This window comes from Benincasa hispida, chromosome 4, assembly GCF_009727055.1.
Source record: "Benincasa hispida cultivar B227 chromosome 4, ASM972705v1, whole genome shotgun sequence".
NCBI classification, from domain to species: Eukaryota; Viridiplantae; Streptophyta; class Magnoliopsida; order Cucurbitales; family Cucurbitaceae; genus Benincasa; species Benincasa hispida.
Window position 1 is genome coordinate 24,881,608 of NC_052352.1, and position 13,814 is coordinate 24,895,421.

At 35.3% G+C, this 13,814-nt stretch overlaps 1 long non-coding RNA gene and 1 pseudogene across 2 annotated transcripts; both read left to right on the forward strand.

Moving 5' to 3' along the window:
* The first annotated feature begins 1,135 nt into the window (after window positions 1-1,135).
* LOC120075237 lies at window positions 1,136-7,777 on the forward strand. Of its 2 annotated transcripts, XR_005481242.1 has the most exons (4): window positions 1,136-1,272; window positions 1,380-1,808; window positions 5,683-5,849; window positions 5,921-7,777. It is a non-coding gene; the product is annotated as an uncharacterized LOC120075237 (long non-coding RNA). The 2 variants fall into 2 exon arrangements; XR_005481241.1 differs by lacking the exon at window positions 1,136-1,272 and having other exon boundaries at window positions 1,322-1,808.
* A 3,009-nt stretch (window positions 7,778-10,786) lies between these two features.
* Window positions 10,787-12,392, forward strand: LOC120076145 (annotated as a pseudogene).
* The last annotated feature ends 1,422 nt before the right edge of the window (window positions 12,393-13,814 follow it).

A 13,814-nucleotide genomic window follows, 5' to 3' on the forward strand; every position in this document is an offset into this window, starting at 1 on the left:
TTCCTCGTTTCCATTTTTTTCTTTTCGTTTTTTTTAGCAAAAGCAAAAAGGTAACTACAATTCTATTTTCCTTTTAAAATTAAGCAAATAGGCGTTTTTCTCTTTCTTTTTTATTCTTTTGTTTTTCCACAAAAGCGAATATAATATAACTGCTCATATCTTTTCTTAACATTTCAAGCATATTGAAGATTAGATTGCAATTTCTCCTTTATTTTGTCTCCTTTTTTTAATATTCTTGTGATTTTCTTAGGAAAGCAAATATGGTAACTGCAAACATTTTTCCCCAATTTTTAAGCAAATGGAATATTAGATTGCAATTTTTATCCTTTATCAAATTAAAGCTTAACTTAATTACTTTAGCAAATTAAAATTGCAATACTTCTCCAAGAAACTATAATAGATAAATTCAAATTATTATGACAATAGCTAGATTCAAATTTAAAGATTAAAAATAATTTTAGTATATAAAATAAATATTATAATTTTATTTTTTTAAGTAAATATTAAAAATAATTCAAATTATTATGACAATACCTAAGGAGGAATGTTAAGCCAATTAATATTGAGTTAAGATCACTTCAGTATAATTTCATTTTCTTATCTTGGTGAGTAAAACAAAATATATAATACTCTAAAAGAATTTAATAGTTAAATTTAATACAACACCATAAATTATTTAACGTACTGAAGGAAGAAAAATATAAACTTTTTTAGCACAAAATTTCCAAGATTTAAGCACAAAAATATGAATATTATAATTTCACCATATTCCATTTGCTTAAAACGTTATAAAAATTACAAATTTTTAGTACAACATGCGCATGGAGATTTGAACCATAAATTTTTTGATTTGTTTTTTTTAAATAAAATAATATAAGAAAATAGAGAAAAACATCAAAATATATATTACACTTTAAGCCAGTTTTGCTCATCTTAGCAATATATAGAGAGAGGTTATGTTATCCTTTTTGATACAATTGGACAATAGGGGTATTCAAACCATGGACCACGTGGTTTCTAGCACACTCAGATGTCAAATAAGCTAGGTTCGGTTTGGCTTATGTGACAATATTTTGTTATGTTGGGCTAGTTTTTATGTTTTCAAGTTCAAAACAAAACTACTTTATTCCGACCTATGAAGAGAAAAGTAAGTAAAATGAAAGACTGAGAAAAAGCCACGATTTTCAGTTGAAAGAGGAACACATGGAGAAGACTGCTTACCTTTATTATGATGTGAAGAAAGAAAAACAAATGGAAATTAATTTTGATGAGGTAATTTTTCTCTCTCTCCCTTTCTAGACGAAATTAGAACTTTCTCAACTCTCTCAAACCCCTCCTTTCGTTTGGGTAGATTTACAGATGAAGTTGTTGATTATCAGGAATGCAGTTTTCTAAGAAGAATGAAAGTAGAAGAGAAACACAGTGATATATGTTGTTCGGCTTGAAGATACTTACATCCATCGGAAGGAGTTTTTGTTCGATTAATGAGAGCTACAAGAAGATAAGATGTTTTTCTTTTACAGATCTTGTTTTCTGTTTTTATTCTTGTACTTTAAAGTGAACTATCATGTTTATATAGACAATGGACTGTTACATGAAATTTTGTAATTTGTTAAAGAAAAATTAGACTGTTAAGATCAAAATCTTCACAAATATCCATATTGATCTCAATGCATGTAGCTCTCTACCTTCCAAAAACTGATGTTTGTCTAACCTTTTTCAGGTAATTGGAAGCCAATCAGCTTGAGACATTTAGATAGCTTGAGTTCATAACAAGCTTTGTAAGCATATCGGTAGCATTCTAAGAGGTATGAACTTTCACCAGTTCTATTTCTCCCTTTTTGATTTTTTCCCGCACAAAATGGTACTTAATATATGTTTAGTCCTTGAGTGATATTTTGTGTTTTTTGAAAGATGGATTGCACTTTGGTTATCAGGGTAGATGTTAACTACTGTTTTTGATATATCAAAGTCTGCCATCAAGCCCTTTAGCCACAATGTCTCATTTATTGCTTCTGCTAGTGCCATATATTCTACCTCTATAGTTGATAGGGCTGTGATAGACTGTAGGTTTGCCATCCAGCTTAGGAAATTAGGGCCATATAAGAATAGATAGCCTGACAAGGATCTCCTTTTGTCTATATCCCCTACAAAGTCAGAGTCAACATAATCATATAACTCTAGTTTTGATTCTTGTATGTTCTGATAAGTCAACACTGCATTTTTAGGCCAAATAAGATACCTAAATATCCATTTAGTAGCCTTTCAATGACTTTTGCTAGGATTTAACATATATCTACTTACTGAACTACCACAGTAGATTAGATCAAGCCTTGTAGAGATAATTAAATACATTATACTGCCCACTGCTTGACTGTAAGGAAATGATTGCATATGAGTTAAATGTTCTATGTCTGTTTTAGTAGGAGAATGAGCTTATGACAATTTAAAATGATGTGCAATAGGGATAGATGTTGTATTAGCATGAGATAGGTTAAATCTTTTAATGATTTTATCACAGTAACTAGCTTGACTGATACTCAGAGTAGTGGAACCTCTATCTCTTTTAATTTCAATCCCTAGGATCTTCTTAGACTGACCCATATCCTTCATATCAAATTCTCTCTTTAGGAGATCTTTGACATAAGTTAAATCATCTTTAGAACTCTCTGCTAGCAATATATCATCCATATAAAGCAGTAAATATACCTTTTCCTTGTAGGAGGTTGAGCATACATGGGTACATATACGTAGGTGCTTCTCTAGAACCCAATGCTCTTTATATAGTTATTAAATCTTCTATACCAGCATCTAGGGTACTGTTTAAGTCCATTGATTTACTTGTTTAGAAGATAGTATAGGTCCTCTGTCCCTTTTTCATCAAAACCCTTAGGCTGCACCATGTAAATTGTCTCATCTAGATGTCCATGTAAGAAAGCAGCCTTAACATCTAGTTGATCCAATTCTAGGTTGTATTGGTCAACCAACGACCACAGAAGTCTGATTGAGGTCTATTTTACAATAGGTGAAAAAATCTCAGAGTAGTCAATGCCTTCTCTCTGTGTAAACTCATTAGCCACCAGCTTTATCTTATACCTATGCTTTTGATCAGTAGTTATCCCCTCCTTCAGTTTAAAGATCCATTTAGATGCAATTGGCTTGCATCCCTTAGGAAGAGGAGCTAGGGTCCAATATTATTCATATTTAGTGACTGCATTTCCTCACACATAGCTTCAATCTAGCTTCTTCCATCAGGGCAGTTCACTGCCTCTTCAAAGGTAGTTGGTTCTTGATCATTTGGAGCTACTGTTGCATTCAAAACTAGGTTCATATAGTTTTTTTCAGTATACTTAGTAGGAGGAACAATCACCCTTCTCTATCTGTATCTAGCTAATGACTATTGACTCAAATCAGGCTGAGCTTCAACATGTTCAACTTGCTCACCTGTGGCTACCTCTTTTTCTTCTGAATCACTTGGAGGATTGATACTAGTGGATATTTGGGGTCTCCACCTCAATTCTAGTGATATGACTCTTAGGAACTTCAATACTAGCCTTCTCCCTTTGCACAAACATTTCTTTTTCTCTAAAAGTGACATCTCTTCTAATTATAAATCTTTTTTCAATTGGATTCCACATACACTTTTCAACCCTAGACTTAAGCTTCCTCTGATTTTGATGTATGAATCCAACACATCCAAATATCCTTAGGTTTTATAGATTATGAGGATGATTGGACCATTTTTCTTCAAGTGTTAGGAAGTCTAGGGATGTGTGTGGGCACCTGTTTAGGATATATCTAGTATAGGCAGCAACTTCAGCCTGATATTTCTCACTGAGAATAGCAACAGACAGTAGGCATCTGACCATTTCCATGATGGTTTTGTTTAGCTTCTCTGTCACCCCATTCTGTTGACGTGTAAATCTAGCTGTCATGTGCCTTGTAATACATATCTTTCTACAAAACTTGTTGAATTCCTCACTATAAAATTCCAGTTGATTGTTTGTCCTTAGGTATTTAATTTCCTTAGAAGTCTACTTCTCAATTATGAGTTCCCATTCTTTAAATTTATAAAAAACATGATATTTAGATTTAAGAAAAAAAATCCATCTTTTCCTTGAGAAGTCATCAGTAAATGAAAGTAAGTACCTTGAGCCACTTAGACTTAGTGTTGGGGCTGGTCCCCAAAGATCTGAGTGCATATAGTCAAGGATGACCTTTGTTGAATATTGAGCCTTAGTAAAGTTGTGCCTAGTAGCTTTCCCAACAATGTTCACAAAAAGTGAGTTGGTCTATAATTCCCTTAGGTAGAATATTCTACTTTGACGAATTTCTAGCCCCTTAGCATTGATATGAAATACCAAATGTCAGCTTTTATCAATTGCATTAATAGTCGCTTCATAAGCCCCAGTCATGATTTCAACTCCGCTAACCACAAATAGGTCATTTACCTTCTCCCCAACAAGGACTACCTTGAAATCTTTGAGAACTTCAAGAGTTCCACCCTTTCATTTGTATTCACATCCAACAGCATCTAGCATTCCCAAGGAGATTAATTTTTTCTTGAGAAGTGGTAAATGTCTTACATTTCTAAGGAGCTTCACAGTCATGTCTTTGAATTTTAAATACACTGAACCAATCCCTTAAATTTCACAAGTTTGGTTGTTGCCCATGTAGACCATTTATCCATCAATTTCCTTGTAGGTGTTGAACCAAGGTCTCATAGGCGTCATATGGTAGGTGCATCTAGAGTCCAAAACCCAATCATGTTTCCCAAGAGGGTTTACATGATTGGACTTGTCTTGTGTTGAGGCCATTGCATTAGAGTAAACAAAAGAGCCATCTACAGTAGAGGCTTTAGGCTGTCTACCTTTCGCCTCATTCTCTTTTTTATTCATTTTTTCTCTTTAGAATAAAACAATCTTTGATCAAGTGGCCTTTCTTTTTGTAACATTTGCACTTTATTTTTTATTTAGGCTTAGTCTCATTTGTGTGTAGCTGTATTCCTCCTTTTGAGTGATTAGGTTTGAAATTTTCCCTTACAAAAACCCTTCACCCCTAGGTTGTTTTTTCTTCATTAATTATAATTCAAGTTCTTTTGTTCTTAAGGTTTAATTGCATCAACGGATATAAAATCCCTTTCATACTTCAAAACCTTTTTAATTTTTTTGTAGGAATCTGGTAGGGAGTTTAGAAGCATATAGACCTCATTTTCATCACCAATTTTCTTCCCAATTTTCTTCAATTCAACTACTATCTTCTGAAATTCATTAAGATTGTCAAAAAGAGATCTTGACAAGTCCATTTTGAAAGTAAAGAACCTCTCTCTTAGGTACATCTTGTTCATAAGATCCTTAGTTGTATACAAATCATCCAGCTTAGTCCAAATCCTGTAGGCTGTCTCTTGATCAAGGACTTACCTCAAAACATTATCACTCAGATTTAGAACTAAAGTAGTATAGGTTGTCAGCTCCCAATATTCTTTCTCTTGAGTTGTGACTATACTCGGTTGGGTAGATGGATCAAGAAGGGCCTTGTGAGTCTTTTATTGGCCAAGAATAGCTTTGAATTTAAATCTTACTACTGTATGACTTCACTTATTCTTGATTCTCCAAGAACTGAATTCTTGTTAGTCTTTTTGCTCTAGTACCACTTTTATTGGGCTAGTTTTTATGTTTTTAGGCCTAAAACAAAACTACTTTATTCTTACCCACTAAGAGAAAAGTAAGTAAGAATGTAAGATTAAAAAAAAGCCACGATTTTGAGCTGAAAGGGGAACACATGGAGAAGACAACTTACCCGTATTCTGATGTGAAGAAAGAAAAACAAATGGAAGTTAATTTGATGAGGTAATTTCTCTCTCTTTAGATGAAATTAGAACTCTCTCAACTCTCTCAAACCCTTCATTTCGTTTGTGTAGATTTACAGGTTGTTGATTATAAGCATGCAACTTTCTAAGAAAAAGAGAAGTATAAGAGCAACACAGTGATATATGTGGTTCAACTTGAAGATGCCTACATCCACGGGAAGGGGTTTTTGTTCAATTAATGAGAGTTACAAGAAGATAAGATGTTTTTCTTTTACAGATCTTGTTTTCTGTTTTTCTACTTGTAATTTGAAAGTAAACTACCATGCATATATAGAAATGGATTGTTACATGAAATTTTGTAATCTGTTAAAGAAAAATAAGACCGTTGAGATCAAAATCTTCACAAATATCCACCTTGATCTCAATGCATGAAGCTCTCTACTTTCCAAAAACTGATGTTAGTCTAACCCTTTTCAAGTAACTAGAAGCCAATCAGCTCGAGACATTTGGATAGCTTGAGCTTCATAATAGGTTTTGTAAGTATATTGATAGCATTCTTAGAGGTATGAACTTCCACCACTTCTATTTCTCCCTTTCCGATTTTGTCCCATACTTAATGGTACTTAATTGCTATATGTTTAGTCCTTGAGTGATATTGTGGGTTTTTGAAAAGATGGATTGCACCTTGATTTATCACAATAGATCTTAACTACTGTATGTGATATACAAAGTTTGCTATTAAGCCTTATAACCATAATGCCTCATATAATAACCTATATATAATTTGAACATACGAGAATAGAAAATCACTAACAGTCCTCATGTTAATTTCCTTTACAGTCCTCCTAAAGCAACCATTGGTCTGGTTTTCTTGAATACTACTTATTTTTAATGAAATCCTAGATTAGCTTAAAATTCCTAAAATAAATCAATTTTAGCTTTAAATATATCCATAAATTGAAATAACTAGCTTACCCACTTCAAATTACCCAAAAATAGGTCTATCACCCCAAAACACAACTTTTGGGGTTATTTAGATAGTTTGGTGGGCGTGGGCGACAGTCAGCATGCTGGGTTGGGCATGGCGAGGCGGCAGACCTCGTACAGACGCAACGTGATACAGTCTCAGGACGTGGGCATGCACACGCGAGGTGTTGAGTAGTGTGCACAATGCTGGCGTGTGTTGGATCGCTCAGCCATACGCATTGATGGTCGTTTGTATCGTCCAGGTGGCACACTTGTGCATCCAGCTGACCTTTCTGCCTCCCAATGCAAATTTCTCACTCCTCATTATTCCAAATTAGATGGCACCCTAGGATCACCTACTACACTTTCCTCTTAATAGTTTCACACAAATTTTACCTGAATTGCACGAGTGAATTGTGAGCACCACCAGCCCCAAGAAGTCCTATTTATAGAAGCACGAAGACCACCTCTACTTGACACATATTTAGCCTTGCATGTTCAGATGCCCTTACCATGCAAGTGCTGACGCCACCCCCTTGACACCTCTTCCTTGCATGTGGCTAAATTGTCCTCATCCTCTTAACCTAACGCATAGCCTCCCTTTGCATGCCTTGTGGTGTGCCCACCTCATCTTGCTTCAACCTCAAACTTCACTAAATTTAGCCACTTGCCTCGATTGTTGTTAACCTAGCCTTGCTCCCCAAGTTTACTCAACTCAAAGCATCACCCCTTGGCCGCATAGCCCTTCTTGGTCGCATCCACCTTGTCGATGCATAGCCCCAATTGAATGCCTAACACCTCTCTTGGTTGCATAGCTGATAATAAGTAGAAATGCACATTATTACAACGCAAATAAGTAAAACAATGAGGGAATGCGACGATAAAAATATACAAAATCATGACCAAAAAGTGTTAAACTGAGAAGATTGCGATCGCATGCGCCCATCGCATAAAAGTAGTTAATTTACTTATTTTGTGCAGGAAAAATGCCTTGGCGCAAGTAAAATTGTGATCCAAGGAATTAGGCGTCCGCGCGCATTGAAAGATTGCGATCGCAAAGTCATGCGATCGTATGCGATCGTGAAAAGTTACTCAAGAATGTGGCCGCATAAAGACTGTGCATCAAGGTGATAACATAATAAATCGTGATGGGATGGAAAGATGATGACAGTCGAATCTAAATTTAGTTGACAATTCGTTAACGCCACACTGTAGCAAGTACACTCAACTATCGGTGACCATTAATTGGTGCATCACAGAAGAAGATCTAATGACCGCCCATCATTGCAATCATTTGAAAGAAAAGATTCTTCACCTTGAGCCTTATAAATATCGGAGGCCACCATTGTAAAATGGATTGCCCGAGATCATATATGAGAAAGATAGCCGTTAGTCTGTTCATAGTCATTCTTATACTTAGAAGATGGAGACGAGCCAAGAGAAAAAGACGCCGAGAGATTATTCCTGGACAGCTCGATAGACTGCTAGGAAGTGCTACAAAAGGAGAGAGGGCCAACACTTGCGAAAGCAAGGATATTCATCTGGGCAGTGTTGGAGTGAAAAGACAGTGTAAAAGGCCACGGAAAGCAAGACATGGCTACGAGGCTTCTTATCTCTATATTCTATTATTATTCTGTATTCTGCATTTAATTTGTAAACAATGGAAATATCATTTCAACTTATGTTCAATCTCCCCTTACTTTGCATGAGTAGCTAAATCTTCGAATGGGTTGAGAAGTACTTAGCTAGCATGACCTAAGATTTATACTTTATGCGATCATTTTGTCTTATGTATGTGTCATTCACCCTTTAGAGATACTTGAGAGAGTAGTCTAAAGAAAGAATCTAGGCTTGAGAGAGTCAGATTAGAACCGCATAAGCAAGAAATAGAAACTTCGACATAAGTTATGTTTGCTATTATGCATCGCATGCACCCTAGAAATAGGATATGATAGTATGCGGTCACCTTGTGTATGTGTGCATCATTCGTCATTGCATCGACAAGAATATAGGCTCAGACATAAGTCCTGACGACATTTTCGTCTACATCGCATGCGTCCTAGAAATAGAAATTATGGCATTTGTATTGAGAGATGACATGTTGCTGTGTGTGTGTAGCATGATCGCATAACTTGAACGCAATCTTAGGAAGTATTAGCTAAGCCCCTTCTCAACCCATTCATCACATCCTCATTATAATTCTCGATTTCATCAACTCTTTACTTGCACTTTGTTGCATAGAAAATAGTTTTAAACAAAACACCATCCAACTTATTTGTTTTCACCATTGCAAAGGAATCAAATTTACTATCGCATATTAACTCAGTAGTCCCTATGTTCGATCCTAGACTTACCAGGATACCTAGTGAGATTTATACTTGGGTCTTATTAGGAAAACTTGTATGTACACCGCATAACACATCACCGCAACTTATACCATAATCACATCACCATTTACAATGCATCAATAGCTCACCCAACGTTTTACCTCACTTGCCCTCACTTGGATGCATAACTTTGTCTTGGCCACATAATCCACCTTGTGTCCACACCTAACCTCAAGTCCAATGCATAGTCCAAATGAATGCACACTCCTTCCAATGCCTGGTCTCCCTTGGCGCATTTCCCATTCGGCCAGCACATGCCTTTGCGCCCAATGCCTAGTGTCATAGCCTTCCTCCATGCATATCTTGCCTAGCCAATGCACATCAATTCACACGTCTCCTCGCCTAAGGCCATTCTTTCCGCGCGTGTCAATATGTCCTAACCTCAACGTGGCTTGGCCAATGTGTGGCTTCAATGCAGGACCTTCTCTTAATCCCTGGCAAACCCTTAACCATGCCCTCCCCCTCCTCAATGCCTAAGCTTGTGCTCACTAACCTCCATGAATCATTGTTTCTGCACACTAGGCACCATTCTTCAATGCATGGGCACACTTATACTTAGTCAAATTTTGCCCTTCGTCACCAAACTTAACTACATTTTTATATTTGGCCCTCCAAAGTCTCATTCTTAATACTTAAAGTATTTTTCTCATCTTTTAATATTCCTCAAACTACATCTTATACCAAGTCTTCTTTAACCTTATTATTCAAATTTGACCAAAACTTGCTTAAGTAAACTCGAGGGTTTACAGTAGAGATCATCAAATACATTAAACTACCCAGTATTTGACTGTAAGGAACAGTAAGAAAAAATGAAATGGTTACTAAACATGGGTCTAAATAATTATAAAAATGGAACAGTAAGATTTCAATGCTCATCTTTTGAAAAAAAAAAAACAAAAGAAAAAAAAAATTCACAGCTCATACTTTCGTTAAGTTTAAATATGTACGATGTATCTTACTTCATTAAGCATTTATCTCTACTGTCCTTCCATTTCGGTGGGTAAAATATTCAATTAAACTCTATCGGTTGAAAATTTTTACTCTCCCACGTGTTATAATTGTTAAAAACATAAGTTCATGCAATTTGAATCAAAGTTTTTTTAAATGTAAATGAATAACATGTACATTTATACTTCTTTAATTTTTGCATTTTGAATGTGTTTTTTTTTATTATTATTATATAAAGAGATTAGTTCCCTCTAGAGCTAAGCCAAGTAAAATCAAAGTAAATTACATTAGCCAAATTGAAGTTACGGTTTGTTATTGAGTTTTTTCTTTGGAATTACCAATAAAAATATACCCTCTCTTGGTTCCCACATCTCCTTCCACAACTCCCTCAATTATTCCTACTTTTCTTCCGTCATTTTCATCCACTAGTTTACATCTCTTCTTTCATATCAAACTATCTAGACATAATAAGGTATACTTATATATTCATTTCATTTAATTTTCTTTTCTTAAATTCATTTAGCGGTGTTTTTAGGTTTAAACTTCATCCCTTATTTGGTACAAGAAATTAGTAGATCCACGTCTAAAATACATCAATTTTAAGTTATTACACTTTGAATACGAAGAATTCACTTCATTTTCTGCCACAAACGCTTCCATACGTTTTCTCATGGTAATGGAGTTGGCTTGCCGCAATATGAGAAATTGTGATGACGTTGAAGAGTGCTTGTGTAGTTTGGCCCATGAGGAATCTATTGAAAAATCATTACAACAACAAGCGGTTACTGAAAGCAAAATGAAGCATCTATCGGGTTCCCAAACCACTACTATACGTGAATTATAGAGCATATATTCCTGAAGTGATTGCCATTGGTCCTTATCACCTTTATGAAAAAAATTCTATGGCCACACAAGCACTTAAACCCTTATGTCTCAATGCTTATCTACACCGTACAAATTTGAAAGTTGCAGACATAGTAACCAAGGCTAAAGGTTGGGAGAAGGAAGCTCGTTGTTGCTATGCACAACACATAAACATGAACAGCCATGATTTCAGATTTCTTGGAAATGATGATTCTGGATGGTTGTTTCCTAGTGGAGCTTTTAATAAAAATTAATACCAAATCCCAGCCTTATGATGATCAAACTCATATTCGACCAAACATCTTCAACAAGTCCTTCAATGCTATGTGGTACGATATGTACCATGACCTAACCAAGCTGGAGAATCGACTTCCTTTCTTCGTTCTTAAAGCTCTATTTGACCTCATTCCACCAGGTCAAAAAGACAACTTAGATAATAACATCTCCTTTACAAAGCTAATGGCAAAGCTTTCTTGCAATGGTCGTAAGTTGATAGGACAGAACTGTGAGCTTCCTTTACCAGAAAACGTGACCCATTTACTCCATTTATTACACTTTTTCTACGTCCCCACAAAAGAGAATACATCTGAAGAAGAGTATCATGAAAACAAAAAGGAGGAAAATGGTAACCTTATTTATCCTCCAACCGTGACCCAACTCTTTGAGGCAGGTGCCAAAATAAAGAAAGCAACAGAAACCAAAAGTCTATTGGATATACGCTTCAAAAATGGGGTTCTAGAAATTCCACATTTCGAAATTCACGATGACTTTGAAAGTTGTATGAGAAATTTGCTGGCATTTGAACATTACCATGTTGAGAAGGATAGTGAAAAGTATGTACTTCATTATCTTTCCTTCATGGATGGTTTAATAAGCACGAAGGAAGATGTGGACTTACTTCTAAAGGAAGGAATTATGATCAACTTTATCGGTGGCAGCCGTGAAGAAGCTTCAAAATTGTTCAACAATTTATGTAAATATAATCCAAATCCATCTGCTTCTTACTACAATCGTATTAGTAAGAACTTACATGCTCACTGCAGAAAATGGTGGAATCGTTCCATGGCTACACTCAAACATGACTATTTCAATACTCCATGGTCTTATATCTCCTTTTTTGCAGCTACCTTTCTCATCATCCTCACTGTCCTTCAAACCTTTTTTTCTATTCTTTACTAATTTAATGTCTCCCTTGTTATTATTATTTTTTTATTTTAACTTTACTGTGTATCTATAGCTCTAATCGGAAAGCTTTCTTTTAATATGTATGTTTTTCACATATGTTTAATAATACAAGTATCTTCTTTCCTAAAAGAAATTGCTATCTTTACTCTTTTAATAGTCGTTGTCTCTTATTCTCTTATGACTTAAAGGGGCTGGCTAACACGCCTCAGCATAAAAAAACTCACAAAACATTGAATTCATAACAAGCATAAATACTTTCATTCTATTTTTCGAAATATAATACTTTCTGTCCTACAAAAATAATGGTCTATCCCATACATTGATTTTTTAAAGTTTTCAATAGCTCTAACAATTAAACTTTTCAAACATGAAATATTAATGAAGATTATTTAGAAATCAAAATAATATTTGAAAAATGATTTTGATATTATCAATTGGGCACGCTCTATATCTTTTGTTGAATGCACCACTACTCAATTAGAGAAATGATGAGGGTGAAGGAACTCTTACTTAAGAGTACCTACGAGCAGAAGCGGATCTTTCCAATTCATTATGACAGAATTACTGCATGTACATTCAAGCATACTTTCATAATGCTAAAGGGATTAAGAAATCATACCATATGAAGATTTCTCGAGTCTGAAGCCCAACCGTCTACCTCGAATAGTCACTACTCGAACAGAAGGAATCAGAGAAGACAACACCATTTAGAGCCCTCAGTATTCTTGGAGTGAGAATCCAAAGTGTGGGCTTTGTTCGAATTTGGTAAAGGGAAGGAGGAAGAGCGACTGTACACAACGATCAAGCAAGTGGGAGATGCGGTCGTCTATTGCATAGACAATATGCTTGATCGTTTATGTAAAGTGTACGATCTTATAGTAAAAGTAAGTGATCGTATAAACGATCATGTAGGAAAAGGTAAACGATTGTCTATACGATCGTGTAGGGTTAGATCATCCTAACCCTACACAAATGATCAGGATCAGATCATCTGTGACAAGTCACAACACTTGTGACCATTCCACAAAGAGGGCTACATCCATAGCGTTACCAGGATATGGTTTCCCTCCTATATCCATATACTACAGACCATTTTGGTTATCACTCAAGACATGATCCACTTATATGTCACCACATACATGCCTAAGTTACATAAGGATAACTAGGGATTTTAAGTTTATTAGTTTGTGGTAAAATGAAAAACATCTAAATGTGCAAAGTCAAGTAATGAAGTAAATATCATTTATATTATACATCACAAGTGTTCATACAAAGTTATTTACAAACTACTGGATACGAGACTTTAGGGTACAAACCCCAATAGAGGGTGCTACAAATGTGTCAATCTAGTTCAGATGTTCCAGTCCACCTCTTAAACCTACCCTTCTAATATCTTGTTCATTAAAAAATATTTTTTTTAAACTACATCTGGATCTAACATGCAAAACTAAAAAATCACCACATTACAAGGAAAAATTATTTTTTCAACGCCTAAGGTCGCCAGAAAATAGTCGAAAGCACGTCGAGAGATAATCTCCTAACGTCGCTCATGTCATTGGGAGAATGGTTGAGATATATGAGGCTCGAGATTGGCCCCGAGATTTGTATAGAATAGGACTAAAACCCTAATCTTGTGGCACGTCGATGTAAATGAC